The following is a 15,212-nucleotide window of genomic DNA, read 5'->3' as shown; positions in this document are numbered from 1 at the left end:
CCCTGACCCCCCCCCCCGACCCCCATTTCTGGCAATGCATTGCCTCCTTTTGGCCGCTGTGTTAAGTGGCTGCCCTAATGCTTTAGCTTTACGTGCTAAGCACTCCAATGTGCAGCCTCAGCTACAGGTTAGCAAGCGCTGAGTAATTGTGAGCTTCGCGCTGCCACTGTTGACAGTGTGATCCCCTATTGTCTCAAATCCTCCATCATTAGCTAAACGCCAAGCTTGAACTGTGTGCAACGACATCAGGTTTCTCTGCCCTGCAGGGATTTTTGTTTTTGGAGGGCAGTTGCTGTTTGATTCAGAGGCCCAGTAAATATATTCTGCCAGCCTATATTTGGGGGGGGTTGCCTTCCTTTGCTTGAGTCGGGGGAGCAGAAGAGTTGGAATGCAAAAAAAAAATTATATTTTTTTTGGTGAAAAGTCTTTTAACAGCAGCAGCAGCATCTGTCAGAGAAATGAAGCTGATCAACAAACAGTTTCACTGAGGAGAAAGAGAGAGAGAGAGAGAAATTAAGCTCTGGCTTTTATGACACACAAGGCATAAATTAAATCATAACTAGAACAAGATTCCTGACAAGAAGTGATGACAGGTGTTGTGAATAAGCTGACGCACAGGCCAGGGCCCCGAATAACAATTGTCAGTCATCGGCCATTTTATAGTTTCTGGGGAAAGCGTTGCAACAAAGTGCAAGGCTTGATGATCTGCATTCCTTTTAAAGTCTTGGAATAATTTCCAGGATAAATATTTGTTTTCTGAGGAGGCACAAAGGACATATGTCTGGAGCGGCAGTGTTATTTCTGAATATTTCTTACGAAGCTGCGAATTTGCATAGTGTGGTGCTCTAGGAAGCAATGGGGGTGGGAGAAAAAAAGAGAAAGAGAGAGAGAGAGAGAGAGAGAGAGAGAGAGAGAGAGAGAGAGATGTCCTGTCCTCTGATAGTCCAAGTCGTGTACCTCTGTGGCCTATGAACAATAGCAGGTAGGTGAGCTGTCTGTTTCAAAAGGTAGGGATGCCCAGGGTTAATGTCATTTTAGACCGTAGAGAATGGTTTGGGTGAAGGGGCTTTCATACTTTCCAATATTTTTCCATTGAAAAATGCTCTATGTAGTAGGGATGCTCTATGTAGTAGTAGTAGTAGTAGTAGTAGTAGTAGTAGTAGTAGTAGTTATTTATATACTGCCCATCTGACAGAGTTGCCCCAGCCAGTCTGGGCAGCTTCCAACAAATATAAAAACATAATAAAACAGTAAACATTTTTTTAAAAAACTTCCCTGTACAAGGCTGACTTCAGATGTCTTTTGAAGGTTGTATACTTATCTCCTTGGCTCAGGGGTCACATAACTACATACTCTACAACATTTCTCCAATGAAAATAGGGACGTCCTAAGGAAAAATGGGACATTCCAGGGTCAAATCAGAACTGGGATGGCTTCTGTAAATCTGGGACTGTCCCTGGAAAATAGGGACACGTGGAGGGTCTGGGCTCTTTAGATGGCAATGTGTACAGCTTCACTTCCTCCAGAATGGGGCAAGCCAGCCCTGCTGTATTTGGGGGCCTTTCTGTTAATTCTGCCCAGTGCGGCTTGTGCTCAATGGCACCCCTGGAAATGCAGGAGGAGGAGGCTGTAATCTGAGCAGAGACTAAGAGAAGGTGAATATCCCTTGAGTCTGCTTCAAGCTGCTTCTGACAGCAGCATCAGAGTTGCAGACTTGTGGTCCCATAAGAGGCCCTCTCCAAGACAGCTCACACTTTGAGTTAGAATCATAGAATTGTAGAACTGGAAAGGAACCTGAGAGTCATCTAGTCCAATCCCTGCAATGCAGGAATCTCAACTAGATAGTACATGACTGATGGCCATCCAACCTCTGCTTAAACGTCTGACCAAATGGAAAAAACCTCAGTGTGTGTCAGATGGGGCAGGCGATCATTCATGTCATGGATGATAACAAGGCAGGAAACTTGGTGTGTCACAAATTGCAGAGGCCTACCCTATTGGGGAAATGAGGGAGATATGCAAAATTCTGAATCTAAATTGCACAATGAAAATCAAACATCCCAGTTAAGTGCATTTGGACAAATATTCCTAACCTCAGCGAATGGTCAAAGCCCTTTTGAGAGGCACAACTTTCTGTAGAACTGGGCAGTGCTACACACAGAGAGATGAGTCCTCTTAATTTCTTCTGATTTTTAACACAGATGGGAAGACCCCCATAGCAGTTCAAAGAAAGTTACAGCCATACTTTGCCGGGGATGGGGAGGGTGTCAGCAAAACATAAATCTGCAAAAGTCCTTACCACAAGACTGTGCTACAGGGGGAAAAAGAATGTAATTTAAATACATTCATGCAGCTTTACCCAACAGCTCTTATCACAAAATTCCAGATTTTTTCTGATAATAAAATCCCATTCTAGGATGTCAGAGGGACACTTGTGTTTAAAATAATAATGCATTAAAGGATAAATATATCCTATACAGAAACACACTTGAACATCTAAGCAATGCATGGTTATTTTGGGACTGTACTGTACTCAAAGTATCATTTGCATTTATTCTGTTACTGGCTTCAGATGTCTTCCTCTCTGGTCAGAGCAATCGTGATAGGCTTATCGAAGAAAAGCTGTGACAGATGTCACTGTGTGTTACATTCACCGTACGACAGATCTAGCCTCGAGTTACATACCGCTCTGAGTGCTGCCTCCAGAAGCATCTTGCCTGCAGTGGAAACAAGTGACAGGGGCTTCAGATGTATTCGTGGCATCGCATGGACGGGTTTTTGCAGCATGGTGATTGTGATGGGGTAGACATGGTACACAAAAGGGAAATTCGTTATACTCTCTGAATGAAGACTTTCCCCCTCTTTCTTTTTTCCAGCAAATCACACAGGACCCCTCCAAACATCCTTTTCAATGTGCATTCATGATCATTTGTGCTCCTGGTGGTATCAGGGCAGCCATAGGTGATCTCACCTTCAAAACGATTTGCACCTGCAAAATATTAAGGGTGGATGTAACTGTTTACAGCCAGTGCATGTCCCATATCATGTAACTTCCTGCTGAAATCCCATAACTTTTCATACCACAAATGTTCTGTTTGTTGTTTTGTCCTTCTTTCGTTACACTGTAGTGCAAGAGTTCCTCTCCAGAAAGCAATAATCCCATAATTTTTAGGAAAAACAGTTAATAAAGTGGAACAACGTGTGGACGGTCCAGTATAAATCCACCACTAATCCACTTATTTTGTGTGTCTACAGCATGTTGTAGAATGCACTTGCTAAAACAAAAACACCAGTCCATAGAGACTTAAAATTTTCTCAGCACTAGATGGACATGGGGCAATAAATTAGGACAAGATGATCAGCCTGGAGATTGTCACTGCATCAGGGTTAGTCATTCTGAAGCCTTAGGCAAAATTTCAAAATGGCAGCCCCATCCCTCCACATCTCAATCTGAGGCACAAAGTAAAACTCCTGCATCCAGATTCCCACTGCATCTCAGATCCAGACATATTCCACTGCAATCCTCTTGCTGTCACTCAGATTTCTCCTTTGTCGCCTGGACTATTTCCACACTCTAGATACCATTAATTCTGAATACTCCTCCAAGGTCCAATCCTGAGTTATGACTCCAACATTCCTTCATGGTGTCTTGTAAAACTATAGAAGGGAAAATAACCAGACCAGTAGTTTTGATTGTAAATTAAAACACAGGTCTTCCTGTGCATTCTCCAGCTGGGTCCAAACTCTGGATTCAGATTTCTGAGTATGATTTCCTGGTGCTTTCTTTAGAGATCATTCCATGCCTTTGAAATGTGACTGTTGAAAGTGGCAGCCCCAATGCCTATCCGACCTCTCTCGATGTCATCAGAATAATCCACTTACATACAAATTTAGACAAGGTATCATTAACCTACATTGACTTCAAGTCAAAGTGTATTGGCTGGTGTGTGATTGTTTGACCAGCATTGCTTCAAATGGATTTCAGTTTTATTATCAGAAAAAAATAGACATTAATTTTGGAGAGTATGTTGACTTGGAAGATATTTTGTGCTTTAATCTGTCTTCCTCATCATGTTGACTGAGGCTGATGGGAGTCCTATTCTCAAAGATCTGGAGGGCGCTAGGTTGGGGAAACATGTTCGAACTCACCCCCAGCCTTTAGGCTTACAAATCTAAATAGGAAAGAGGAAATCACATTATATGCACACCTAGATATTTCAAATGCTGTTCAGGATTCAAGATATCGTTTTGAAATCTGAGGCAAAGAAAGTAAGCAAATACACCTTTCAGTTAGTGTTACTGAAGTGGCATTTTTAACGTTTGCATTGCGTTATATTTTTATGATCAACCTCTTATGAAATAACCCTTTTTCTAATACGCAAGGTGCACAGCCTAATTCAAGTATCCCAGCTAAATTATCCATAAGAGACACTGTTGTGTGTTGTTTTTCTTTCTTTCCAAAATAGCTTTATTGGTTGACGGAAATCTCGTAAGGGATGCTTCCCTTTTCAAAGAAAATTGGGGAGGGGGAAGAACAAGGGTGTCCTGCATTCCTTAATGAGCGGATCGGCAAACTTCTTTTGACTCAAAATGAAGAAACACCGTGGCCTATTTTATCGCTATAAGAACGCTCCAACAGCTTCCTCCAGGAAATTGCAAAAGGAAGTCATTATCCAGGGAGGAGTGGGGAGGGAGGAGAAAAGCTGGCTAAATTATACATGTGAACCCCAGATGCCATGTATATTAAGTCCGGGTGGGGAGTGTTTACTAGGTCATTTACCATGTTCTTGTTTTTTAGAGTTTCCTTTTCCACGATTACTTGTTGACCTTAATTGTTTCCATGCCTGTGACATAAGTCTTTGTACTTCCTATCGAGGTTTAACAGAGAGGTCTGGGGATTGCTCCTGCTAATTGCCTTGTGTTCCCTTCCTTTCCCTGGAGAATCTGCGGCAACCCGAGTCTCACATATGCTACCAAAACGCATCTTAAATAAAAGGGGCAGCAACGTACAACTGATGACATATGTTGAGCCGATTTGGGGAATGGCTGAGGCAGGCGTATCATGTTGCACAAAAGAAGGACGCCCGATGGAAACAAACAGCTTTCAGAGAACATGTAACCTCAACAAAGGGACCGCAGTAATAAAAAGGGAAAGGAAGTTTATGGGGCAGAGACAAGCATGTCAAGGGGCATAATGGCTACATACACACCATATATTTAAATCATGTCCCCATGCCCCCCCCCCATAAAAGAATCCTGGGAACTGTAGTTTTGCAATTCCCAGCAACCTTAAAAAACTACAGTTTCCACAATTCTTGGGAGGGTGTGTGCTTTCAATGTATGTATGTATTTCTTTATTTCATAAAATCTATACACTGCTTGAGTGCAGAAAAACACAAAAAACCCTCAAAGTGGTTTACAGAAATAATGGTATGTACGCGCTATTAATCAATAATACAATTCATTCAAACTTGTAAACATCTTTATGAAGAAGCAAAATAAATGAATGATAATAATCCGGATCTTTGACTGATGGGCTTTGGACTGTACCCACTGTTTACCAATGTTAAGTAAAATAAAACTATGATATGAGTCGATAATGGCAGTGATGTTGTTTCCCAGTAAAGTAGCCTGGAGACAATATTAGATGGTACTTTTGACACAGGGCTGCCACTAAGAAGGACAGCTCCATGACAAGTTCTTCCTTCTCGCTCCATAACATTTCGGCACTCAATAGGGCCTTCTTGGCGGTTCCCAGGGGTCCACAGAGGGAATTGTCTCAGTTCTAAATAGCACGTTCCTGAGCTTCACAAACAAAAGTTCTGGTAGCGCCTGGAGAAGCCCATGCAACGTTTGTGGACAGCTGTGAGATAAATCAGCCAAAAATCTGACAAGAGTGCCCAAGTGTGGACTTTAAGGGGGGGGTTATATATATATATATATATATGGTGTCACTTTTAAGGAACGCTTACCCCGAGAACATTGACGCAGCAACTGATACAATATTCTCCTTGAATTTGTGTCATCTGTAAAGAATCTGATCTCATTTGTATCCTTCTCTAGCAGAGCCTACAGTTTATAGGATAATGTTGCTTGCTGTTTATATAACAGGAAGCAGGCCCCATAATTAAGCCGTTATTTAAAGCCTATGTAAACACATAAAACCATTTTTGTCAGCAGTTGAAGTCCCACCTGTTTTATGAAGATGTTAGGCCACAAATTGGCAATTTAATTACTCAGAGGCACCTAAATTGTAAGAAACTGATATAGTTTTTTTAAAAATAATAATAATGCATGAGTAAAAATAGAGGCCTGAAGCTAAAGGGGAACTTGAGCTGTGTGATGCAGCCTCATTCAGGCCCCTGTCCAGGGTTTCTAAATAAAAGAGACAGCGTTTGATTTTTCCTGTCGTATATTCTTCATGGTATGCGCCCTCAAGCTGAGGGAGGAAAATGGCTCTGAAGTTACACACAGAGGAAACTTAAAATGAGTTAGGGTGGGGTGAGGATAGCTAATCTGTGTGGTTTTTATGAACAAAAAAAAACCAAGCGATTCTCATACTTTGCATAATGTTCGCAGGGATACAGGGTCAGGCATGCATGCCACGCTGGTCCTTCCTGAGAACTGGAGAAGGTAATGTTACTTATCTCGCCTAGTATTGGAATTCTTAACATGGGCGTCCAGGAATGAAGCATAGTCCACAGATTCCCAGGACACTACAATCCTATCTTGTGCGAGGGTTACATGCCAGGGGTGGTGCATGTGTGCAAAACCACATAAACTCGAGCTGATCCTGAGCAAGCATCTCTACCTTCTGGAGCCAGAGAGCCTTAGCAGCCCTAAGCAAGTCCTTGGTTACGGGGCAAGTTCGGCCTGACACACTCTGAGATGGCCCGGCTCTGATATGGCCTCACAAGACCACACAGGGCTGTCCAAGTTCCCATACCCTGTTTTCCAGGGACAGTCCTGGATTTACAGGAGCCACCCTGGTTTCTATTTATTTATTATTATTTATTATTAAAGATTTTCTTGATTTACAAAAGTGTGTGCAATGTCTCTCTCTCGTATATATATTTTTTCCAGGTAACATTTTTACAAATCAGTTTCATTTGTTGAGACATTGGGAATAAAAGGGGGAAAGAGGTGGAGGGGGGAAGATGGGTGTGGGTGGGGTCGGGTGGCAATGTTTCTATTTTATTTACTATATGTAGGGTTTGGTGTCAGCGTTGTTTGTGCAGGTTCTTTACTGTTCACTTGTGTTCCTTTGGTGGTGAGAGAGGTTGGGGTTGGCCTAGGGTGTGGTTGCTCATTTGTGGTTGGCTGTGGTGGTCTTTGTTTTCATGTGTGAGTGGGGTGGGTGGGTGGGTGTTTTGGATTAGGTTAGCCATATTGATTAGGTTAGCCATATTGATTTGTATGCCATTGGTGGATTTTTGTCATTGTCTTCTTGGGCTGTGTATGTGATAAAGGGGAGCCATACTGGGGTGAAGGTGTCTTCTTCTATTTGTCCCTGTGTCAGTTTCAGTTTATTGGTTAATTTTTCTAGTAGGGCTGTTTCCCATACTATTTGGTACCATTGGTCCATGCTTAGTCCTGACAGCAGCTTCTGGCTGCTGAGAGTAGGTGGGTTATGAGTTCTTTGTGGTGCCATCCTGGTTTCTGATTTGATCCCAGAATGTCCTGCTTTTCCTTAGGACATCATCGGAGAAATGTTAAAGGGTATGGAGTTATGTGACCCTCGAACCAAGGAGATAAGTAACTATACAACCTTTAAAAGACATCTGAAGGCAGTCCTGTATGGAGACGTTTTTAAATGTTTAATATTTTATTATGTTTTTACGTGTTGGGAGGGTGGCTGGGACAACGCAGTCAGATGGACAAAGTATTATTATTATTATTATTATTATTATTATTATCCCTATTTTCATCAGGAAAATGTTGGTTGGTACGAGTTCCTACAAGATGTCATGATACTCTGCAAGAGCAGGACTTGCTCAGTAAGCAAGGTGCAAAGCTTAAAAGCTCTTTTCATGGCAGCCTGTGTGCCTTTAATTTGTGCATTTAATTTCAACCAGACAGTTTTCAACCATACTAGGTTGAAATTGTGCAAATTAGAAGAAGAAGAAGAAGAAGAAGAAGAAGAAGAAGAAGAAGAAGAAGAAGAAGAGGAGGAGGAGGAGGAGGAGGAGGAGGAGGAGGAGGAGGAGGAGGAGGAGGAGGAGGAGTTTGGATTTGATATCCCACTTTTTCACTACCTGAAGGAGTCTCAAAGCGGCTAACAATCTCCTTTCCCTTCCTCCCCCACAACAAACACTCTGTGAGGTGAGTGGGGCTGAGAGAAGTGTGACTGGCCCAAGGTCACCCAGCAGCTGCATGTGGAGGAGCGGAGACGAGTCTACCGCTCTTAACCACTACACCACACTGGCTTAATTGCACATAAAATGCGATCCTGCTGTATTCTGTTTGGTGTAAAGCAGCAATGCTTGCAGCAAGTTGCCTGAACCGGGGGCAGGGAGCAAGGAAAGCATGATTTCTTCTTGAATAACTGCTTTTTGTTATGGAGCAGTCCAATTTTTAGGTTAAAATTTCACACCCAAAGTTGAAAATGGAAGCGTTAGTGAATATCACAGTGGAATTTGCTGCGAAGGAGTGTGGTGGAGTCTCCTTCTTTGGAGGTCTTTAAGCAGAGGCTTGACAACCATATGTCAGGAGTTCTCTGATGGTGTTTCCTGCTTGGCAGGGGGTTGGACTCGATGGCCCTTGTGGTCTCTTCCAACTCTATGATTCTATGATTCTATGATACTATGATTCTATAAATGTTTGTGGATACTCATTTCAGCGCTGCAGTGTGGCATGCTTGGGTGACTGTGCGTCTACAGCAATTTTTTTTTGGGGGGGGGGTAATTTTATTCGTTGAATTTATATCTTGCCTCTTCCTCCCCAAGGAGCTCAGGGTGGCAGAAAGATATACTGGAACTTTTGGTAGGTGCAATGGAAGTGGGTTAAAGCGATCTCTCACCATAGTGCCACAAATCCACATTTCAAAAGAAACAAAAAAAAAAACAACAGACTTTTTTGCAGTTGGGAAATACACTGAAAAGTGTGGCATGAACACATGGTTAATGGGAAGATGTGCAAACACCCCATAAGCATATTGGGACAAATTGCTTTGTTGTGCAACCATTGCATCATTAAATCAGAACAAATGCTTAGTAAAGACTGGACACAGTCTAACTTCTGCACAACTTTGTGCAACCAAATTGGGATGGAGGCTGAAAATGCAGGTTGTCTGGAGAAGGAGGAAGACAATGATGCACAATATGTAAAGCTCAGAACTGGATTAAGAGCTTTAGAGACCCTAAACACTGAAAAGAGGTCCTTTTTTGTGTGCAGTGAGGTCCAGAGGGTGGCAGCACGAGAATGGGCCTTCTTTGAAGTGGCTCCCCGTTTGTGGAATGCTCTCCCCAGGGAGGTTCATCTGGCACCTTCATTATATATTTTTAGGTGCCAGGCAAAAAAATCCCTCTTCAAACAGGTCTTCAGCTGATTAATAATCTAAAGCCTTTCAAATGCATCTGTGGGAAGGGGGGTTAGTGTTTTAATTATTTAATGTCTTTTATCTTGCATTTTATTCTGTGAACCATCCTGAGATCTTTTGATGAAGGGTGGTATATTATTATTATTATTATTATTATTATTATTATTATTATTATTCAGTGCTTTTTCTGGGGGGATGCAGGGGTACGCATACCTCTATACATTTTGTGAATCTTTGTCCATTTGTCCATTTACTGTATTTATTTTCCCCGATTTGAACTATAAAATGGTGATTCTGAGTCAAAATGAGAGTACCCCTAAACATTTTTTTTAGAAAAAAGCACTAATAATAATAATAATAATAATAATAATAATAATAATAATAATAATAAATGATGGTGCCCCCTTCTCTGTATGCAATTTAAAATATAAACATGATCAAACCACACACACACGTATAGTCATTTTATTGTGGTCAATGACAAATATCAGGATAACATCACCAATTGCGAAGTTTAAAATCTCAAAACAAGCTAACATAAATAAAATTACATATGCATAAAAAAGCAGTTCTAGTTGGTCATATATCTGCCAGATATGTATCATTTATGCTGAAATGTACATGTATGCATACCATGTGCAACACATGGCAGGATGTGATTTCCTTGCATTATTTTGATCTACGTTAGTAGAATGTTACCTGGCTTACGTGGGAGTAAGTAATGAAAAGAGAACAGAAAAAGAAATGTGGAGAGAGCGTGGAGTGGAAGGAAGTCTAACAAAGTTCTGATTTTTCTCGTGATGACTATTTTGATGCTTCAGTGCTTAAAAGAAAAATCTTTCCAAAAGTTCTCTCCCTCTCCCTCTCCCTCTCCCTCTCCCTCTCCCTCTCCCTCTCTCTCTCTCTTTGTGGTCCCTGTTTTGCTGGGGCCCTAAATACATGCTTGGGTAATCCAGTACTGGGTAATCCAGCCTTCTACACTATCCGTGGTCCAACTCTTCTGAAAAACCTGAAAACCTAAAAGCAAACCCCTCGATTTCTACCCTAAGGCAACAGCGTTTCTCCCTTTCAGCTGCCTGCCCAGGTAGAAAAGTCGCCTTCCAGCGCTTGGTGCCTGGCGAGATGAGTGTCTCCTCTTCCCTGGGGGGACAACAATCCAATCTCCCCCATCCTTCCCCTGCCTCATTTGCTTAAGAAAACCCAAAGTGACTGTTGCAGTTAATTACAAGGCACCGTCTGATGCTTTCCAAAGGAATGTTAAATCTCTTCTTCCCTCCCCAGCTCCAGCCATTCCCCCACCTCCCCGTTGCTTTGTTGCTGGAGGCACCAAATATGAATGTGACTGACAGCCTTGTAGCTGGTTGTGAGTTAAGTGTGTTGGAGGTGGGGGGGCGGGATTCAGGAGGGAGGGTGGGGAACTTCAGCTCCAACTCCCTCGAATAGCCCAAGGGGGCCCTGGAGGTACACAGTTGCAGAAGGGATGAAATTACCCCAGAGGAAAGTGAAGTCGCTCCATTTGGACACTATTTCCTTACAGCTTTCCCTCCTCTACTTAATACACACACACACACACACACACACACACACACACACACACACACACATATATGTGCATCTCAAGTCCTGATCTGCAGGGCATGTTGAGACTGCATTTTTCCTTGCTGCTGGCTGGCAGGTGGGGTTGCCTGGGTGGATGCTGGAGAAATAATTCTTCAAAGTAGCAGGTATCATTTCCCTGGGCTTTAACAGTGGGGAAGGGATTGTGGACGCTCTGGCCTCCAGTACAGTCTGGGATGCCTAGGGAGTTTTATCATTCATTCATTCATTCATTCAATATACTGGCCTTCCCCCAAAGAGGACATCATAAAAGCACAAAATATGTATCCTAGCGAGCGACACAGAGAGTGCCTTTTAGGGAGATATGGAGTGATGTAACACTCCATAATAAGGGACGTGGGTGGTGCTTTGGGTTAAACCACAGAGCCTAGGACTTGCCGATCAGTAGGTCGGCGGTTCAAATCCCCACAACGGGGTGAGCTCCCGTTGCTCGGTCCCTGCTCCTGCCAACCTAGCAGTTCAAAAGCACATCAAAGTGCAAGTAGATAAATAGGTACTGCTCCAGCGGGAAGGTAAACGCCGTTTCTGTGTGCTGCTCTGGTTCACCAGAAGTGGCTTAGTCATGCTGGCCACATGACCCGGAAGCTGTACACCGGCTCCCTCGGCCAATAAAGCAAGATGAGCGCCACAACCCCAGAGTCGGTCATGACTGGACCTAATGGTCAGGGGTCCCTTTACCTATGTATCATAGCAGCAACAACAACCACCGCCACCACCAATAACATTCCTCCCACAAACATAGCTAAAAGGCCATATATTATTTAATCAGCCAAGGTTACAGAAGAACATTTTCACCTGGCCCCTAAAGATATGTAGTGAAGGAGCCAAGTGAGCCTGCCTGGGAACAGCATTCCACAAGCTGGGAGCCACTGCAGAAAAGGCCCATTCCTGTGCCATCATCCTCATGGAGGAGACAAACTTCGAAGGGCCTCAGATGATGGTTGGGTTGGTTCCTAAGGGGAGAGGTGGTCCTCAAGGTATTGCAGTCCTGAGGCTTTCTCCCTCTCTGTGCTTTGGTGCCATTCTCTCTGCCTCGTTCCCTCTCCAGTGTGGAGTCATGAATGCTGGCTGGGGCTGAAGGGAGTTAGAGCCCAACTACTTCTGGAGGGACTTGGTTGGGGAAGGTGGTTCAGGTTAACCTGCAGGAGACAACAACCCCTTCCCTTTGCCCGATGCATGTGGAGATCCAACCCCAGCTCGGCAGCTGGCATTAGCAATGTGATGCCAATGCCCTCCTGCACCTCCCTGCGGGCACAGCGATCCCACACAAAGGTTTTGATGCTGATGGGCAAGGAAAGAATCAGTAAGATTCCCTCTCATAGCACTACATGACTTATTTGGGTTTTTGGTAAAACCAAGGCATCTATTGCCAAACATTTGAAACTCGCCATAATGCCATCCAGCCTGAGCGCTTTAGCCTTCCTGCATCTCTTGGTAGTTTTCATTTCAGCTGGCATCGAAAATGAAATCTTAGAAGCACTCAGCTGTCACATACTAAATATTATTGTGAACCATCTGTCGATTGCTGTCAAATACTGAAATCGCATTACACGTCAGCTACCAAACACCAATACTTAATACTATTACATTTCAAATACCAAATATAGCTGATATCAAATAAAGTGGGTGCCCCTCCCTGTGTTTGGGAGAGCAGATTAAGTACCTTTATGCAGATTTAATTAATTTACATGAATTATATAGATTGTACAACTTAACATTCATTGGTATCAGATACATAAGCTTATTTATGAGTAACCTGGAAAGCAGAGGCGTAGTGTGGAGGGGCTGAACGCCACACAGGGGTGGCACTGGGAGTGACGCACTGGGAGTGATGCAGTGGCTTGGGCACTGCTCGCTCTACAGCTGAGGGGGAGGCAGCAGGCGGACTCCCTGCAGGCTCTGCGCTGCTCAAAAAGCAACACAAGCCTGCAGTTGTGCTGGAGTGGAACTGGGCTCAGGCACTGGGATTCAGACACTCCCTACCCCGTCACACCCCACGGGCACCTCACCCCGCCCCACGGCACCTCATTCTGCCCCACAGCACCCCACCCCACAGCATCCCACCCCAGGCACCCAAATGGCTAGCTACACCGCTGCTGGAAAGTGAGGAAAGTTCAGATACGTCACATCAGGAGTGACAGTAATATTTTCTGTACACTGATGTGGAATGGGCCTTTCCCCCTACTTGCAAAAGAGGACACACGTTTTCATAAAATGTGCGTGTTTTGTGTTGTATGCAAATCTGTATCTTGGCCCATGGGCCTTAGGTTGCTGACCTCTGGTCTAGAGACTTTACTCCTTTACTCCTTTCTCAGCAGGTCTTACTCTGGACGAAAACTCAGGCCATACTTACAGTGTTGGCAGGAGGTGGGGGTGGGATTTATATCAGAACAAAGACATGGGAAGCAATGATTAAACACTCCCAACCTTCCTACTTCCTCCCCAAACAAATTAGGCTGTATTTAGGTAGCTTTTAAAAAAAAGTCAGAAACGTAAAATGCAGTTTGGTCCTTACCAAGACGTGGGAAGTGCTTTAAACTCTTAAAATGAGCTTTATGAATGCTAAGTATGAAACATTATCATCACACTTTGGCTGTGAAGTACAAAAAGGAACTCCGAGGGGTGAGACGTGCAAATTCCAGTTGCTAAAATAGCTTGGATTTCTCACTGCTGCTGCTCCGCAAAGTCCTTTGCAGTTTTGTACATTGCACTGTATTATCCTCATGCTTAAGTCAATAATTCCCAGGAAGGTTTTTCTCTGTTTATCAGGGAGGTGTTGCAGGTGAGCCCAGCTGGTCTCAACCAGGTAACTGGAGGAGGCCACTGTGAGGCTGTGCTCTCTGTCTCCCAGAAAGAATACAGGGGAAAGGACCAGCCTGGCCCCATCTCTCGGCTAGTGGAGGAGCAGCTGCTCTGATGGTTTTTCTTTTCTTTCCCCTCCCCATTCCTTTTTTAAAAAACAAAACAAAACAAAACCCCAAATAACAAAAATAATAGCAGCTTCAAAAAACCAAATAAAAACGTAATAACAGCAATAAGGGCCCACCCAACTCTTTCAGTTGAAGCACATGACTTCATAGAATGGTCAAGTTGGACGGGTCCCCTAGGGTCATCTAAGTTCAACCTCCTGTAATGCAGGAATCTCCCCATAACATCCCTGTCAGGTGGCCATCCAAACTCAGCTTAAAAACCCCCAAGGAAGGAGAGTCCACCACCTCTCGTGGGGGTCCATCTCACTGGTGAACAACTCTTACCATCAGAAAGTTCTTCCTGATGTTTGGTTGAAATCTCATTCCTTGTAACTTGAAACCATTGGTCCAGGCCTTAGCCTTCAGAGCAGAAGAAAGAAAGCTTCCTTCATCTTCCATGTGACAGTATTCAAAGATGACTATCATGTCTCCTCTCTGTTTCCTCTTTTCCAGGCTAAACATTTCCAGCCCCTTCAACCGTTCCTCATAAGGCTTGGTTTCCAGCCTCCCTCCTCTGCACACATTCCAGCTTGCCCATATCCTTCTTAAACTGTGGTGCCCAGAGCTGGACAAGTGCCAAATTCTTTTTTAAAAAACAACAACAAAAATCTCATTTTTGGATGCCCCTACTTTGCTGTTGCCCTAAGCACTTAGTCTGCCTATTGGCTAATCCAGAACTGTTTAAAGCGTTCAACAGGATTTCTTCAGTGGCAGTTAGGTAGCATAGTGGCTACCAAGGGAAAGGGTTTGGAGCTCTATGGCTCCTGGTTGAAAAGCAGCAAAGAACCAAAAACTGGGGGCTCATCCACACTCCTGTGTGTCCCATAATTTCTAGGCATGGGTCTGAGCTGAGTTTTGTTTTGTTTGTCCCACCACTTTCCTCGCCCATTGTTTACCATACTGAGATTCCTGCATTGCAGGGGGTTGGACTAGAGCAGGAGTCAGCAAACTTTTACAGCCAGGGGCCAGTCCACTGTTCCTCAGACCTTTTGGGGGGCCGGACTATATTTGGGGTGGGGAATGAACGAATTCTAATGCCCCACAAATAACCCAGAGATGCATTTTAAATAAAAGCACACATTCTACTC

General features: G+C 43.7%; 1 long non-coding RNA gene across 1 annotated transcript in view; it reads left to right on the top strand.

Moving 5' to 3' along the window:
* Window positions 1-1,943: 1,943 nt before the first annotated feature.
* Window positions 1,944-15,212, top strand: part of LOC310709121 — a 128,819-nt gene continuing 115,550 nt past the window's right edge. The window contains exon 1 of the long non-coding RNA XR_014527314.1: window positions 1,944-1,967. This is a non-coding gene — a long non-coding RNA (uncharacterized lncRNA). The remainder of the gene's footprint in view (window positions 1,968-15,212) is intronic.

This window comes from Podarcis liolepis, assembly GCF_965112155.1.
Source record: "Podarcis liolepis genome assembly, chromosome: 6".
Lineage (NCBI taxonomy): Eukaryota > Metazoa > Chordata > Lepidosauria > Squamata > Lacertidae > Podarcis > Podarcis liolepis.
This window is presented reverse-complemented; position numbering and strand designations above follow the sequence as displayed.